Source organism: Rattus norvegicus, chromosome X (genome assembly GCF_021556685.1).
Source record: "Rattus norvegicus strain SHRSP/BbbUtx chromosome X, alternate assembly SHRSP_T2T, whole genome shotgun sequence".
Taxonomy (NCBI): domain Eukaryota; kingdom Metazoa; phylum Chordata; class Mammalia; order Rodentia; family Muridae; genus Rattus; species Rattus norvegicus.
The window spans coordinates 67,049,508-67,052,390 of NC_141554.1; the positions used below are offsets into that span (position 1 = coordinate 67,049,508).

Genomic DNA, 2,883 nt, shown 5'->3' on the forward strand with positions numbered 1-2,883 from the left:
GAGCCCCTTTGGCCAGTGACTTAGTAAGATATAACCCATTTCTGGCATTAGAATTTGGATTTGGTGGCATAAGATATCTAGTTGGGGCATTGTCTCCTTCATGAGAGATTCTGTTTAAATTCCTTTCATGTATGTACCTTCTTGAACAGTAGGTTTCCATATGAACAGTAGATTTCCATATGGTTCTTCAAAAGATCTGTAGTGTTGTGTTCCTCCCTATATATTCCTTCTTTTACCCACTCCTCCATCCCCATCATAATTTATTCTTCCTATTCTAGCTTGCCCTTCATATCTCCATGACACTATTTTATTTACCCTTCTTTGGGAGAGTCTCTTCTTATTACGTACCTAACCTCTGTGGTATTTGGATTATAGCATGCATAAACATTTGGTGCTATTATCATTTTTTGTTTTGCACTTATGTTGGGTGAACAGTGGTCTTCTCTGCTCCTCCTGCTCCCCCTGCTCCCCCTGCTCCCCCTGGCTCCTCATGCTCCCCCTTGTTTCTCTTCTTCCCCTCCCCTTTTTCATTCTTTTACATATTCAGGAAACAAGTCCTCTGTAGTGTTGTGGGGTAGCCACCAGAGAAGACTGCTCTTGACATCAGTTTAAGCCAATAGAAAGTCTATATTAGCCAGCCAGTGACTACACTGGGTGCTTGGGATTCCAAAGCCTTTCTCAGGGTGAACGTTTAAGCAAAAAGATGGATCTACTTTAGCTAACAAGAATAGTTATCCAGAAAGCAGAACTATAAAAGCCAGAAGGCAAGGTTGGTATGTTTAGAGACTTTCCCAGAACTATAGACTTTGATAGATGAGGCCTTTGTTTCGGCTTTGGCAAGTGGTACTGTCTATATGCTGAGTTTTATAGCATGAATGGTACTTCTACCAAGGAGTCAGTTGTGCTAAAGTCTGGGGGCCTACTAAGGTCTGGGAGCCTGTCACAGTAGGGCATATTATTTGCAAATATTTTCACCTACAATGTAGCTTGTATTTCCACCCTTTTAGCAAGGTCTTTAATTGTACAAAAGCTAATTATTCTAAAGGCCAATGATTTATTTCTATGGATTGTCTTTTTGGTGTCTTGTCTAAAAAAAAAAAAAAAAAACTAGTCAAACTTTCCTCTAAAAGTTTTAGGTTTTTTTTTTTTTTGGAGGGGTGCAGTGAAGTTTATTAATGATATTTATGAGAGACAGGTTCTTCTCAGCAACTGAAGGCCTCTCTCTTGCTCTTAGTGTCCTTACTGAGGTGGGGTGGGTGGTCCAGGTTTTACTCCTTGGAGGCCATGAGGTGCACCACCCTGTTCATGTAGCAGTATTCATTGTCGCACAGGAAATGAGCTTTACAAAGTTGTCTTTGAGAACAATGTCGGGTTGGGGATTTAGCTCAGTGGTAGAGCGCTTGCCTAGCAAGCACAAGGCCCTGGGTTCGGTCCCCAGCTCCAGAAAAAAAGAGAACAATGTCAGCCCCAGCGTCAATGGTAGAAGAGTAGGAGTTGCATTTGAAGTTTCAGGAGACAACCTGGTCCTCAGTGTAGCCCAGGATGCCCTTTAGTGGGCCACCAGATACCTGCTTCACCACCTTCTATCATACTTGGCAGGCTTCTCTAGGTGACATGTCAGACACACAGCAGATACATTGGGGGTAGAGACATGGAAGCTTCCCGTTCTGCTCTGGATGACCTTGTCCACAGCCTTGGCAGCCCCAGTGGATGCAGGGATGATGTTCTGGGCTGCCCCATGACCATCACACCACAGCTTTCCAGAGGGGCCATCCACAGTCTTCTGAGTGGCAGTGATGTCATGGTCTGTGGTCATGAGCCCTTCCACGATGCTAAAGTTGGATGACCTTGGCCAGTGGGGCTAAGCAGTTGGTGGTGCAGGATGCATTACTGACAATCTTGAGGGAGCTGTCATATTTCTCGTGGTTCACACCCATCACCAACATGGGGGCATTGGCAGAAGGGGTGGAGATGATGACCCTTTTGACCCCACCCTTCATGTGAGCCCCAGCCTTCTCCACAGTGGTGAAGACGCCAGTAGACTCCACGACATACTCAGCACCAGCATCACCCCATTTGATGTTAGCGGGATCTTGCTCCTGGAAGATGGTGATGGGCTTCCCAATGATGATAAGCTTCCCATTCTCGGCCTTGAGTGTGCCATTGAATTTGCCATGGGTAGAGTCACACTGGAACATGTAGGCCTTGTAGTTGAGGTCAATGAAGGGGTCATTGATGGCAACAATCTCCACTTTGCTAGATGCGGAGAAGGCAGCCCTAGTAACCAGGCACCCAATACAGCCAAATCCATTCACACCGACCTTCACCATCTTGTCTACTGGACAAGGCTGTCTCTGGATCAGGGAGGAGCAGAGACTAAAGTTTTAGGTTTATTTGTTGGAAAGACTATTCTTTCTCCATTGAGCTGCCTTCACACCTTCGTACAAAAAGTATTTGCATTACAAATTATTTGGTCTACTTACAGACTCTGCTTCGCTTCACTGATCTATGTTTCTTCTTCTGCTGCTGGTCTTATGCTGCCTAGATTTCTGTAGATACATCTTATGTCGATGTTCCCTTTGTCATTCCTAATTAATTCCTCTTTTTCTAACATTGTTTTCAATATTCTAGTTCCTTTGTTTTCTGCACATAACTTTTAGAATGAGTTTACAGAAACCAAAAAAAACCCTGCTGGATCTGATAGGATTTGTGTCAAATCTATGTATCAGTCTGGGCAGGACTTACATGCATACTGAGTCTGGCACTTCTAAAGTAGATTCTTTTCATCAGCGTTCTAAAAATTCCAATTTACAGAGCTTATATATGTCTTGTTATATTTATACCTAGGTATCTTTTTGAAACATAATTTTTGAGACAGGGGTC

At 43.7% G+C, this 2,883-nt stretch overlaps 1 pseudogene; it reads right to left on the bottom strand.

Annotated features, from left to right (window-relative positions):
- Positions 1-1,268: 1,268 nt before the first annotated feature.
- Positions 1,269-2,213, bottom strand: LOC147998242 (glyceraldehyde-3-phosphate dehydrogenase pseudogene; annotated as a pseudogene).
- Between the last annotated feature and the right edge of the window lie 670 nt (positions 2,214-2,883).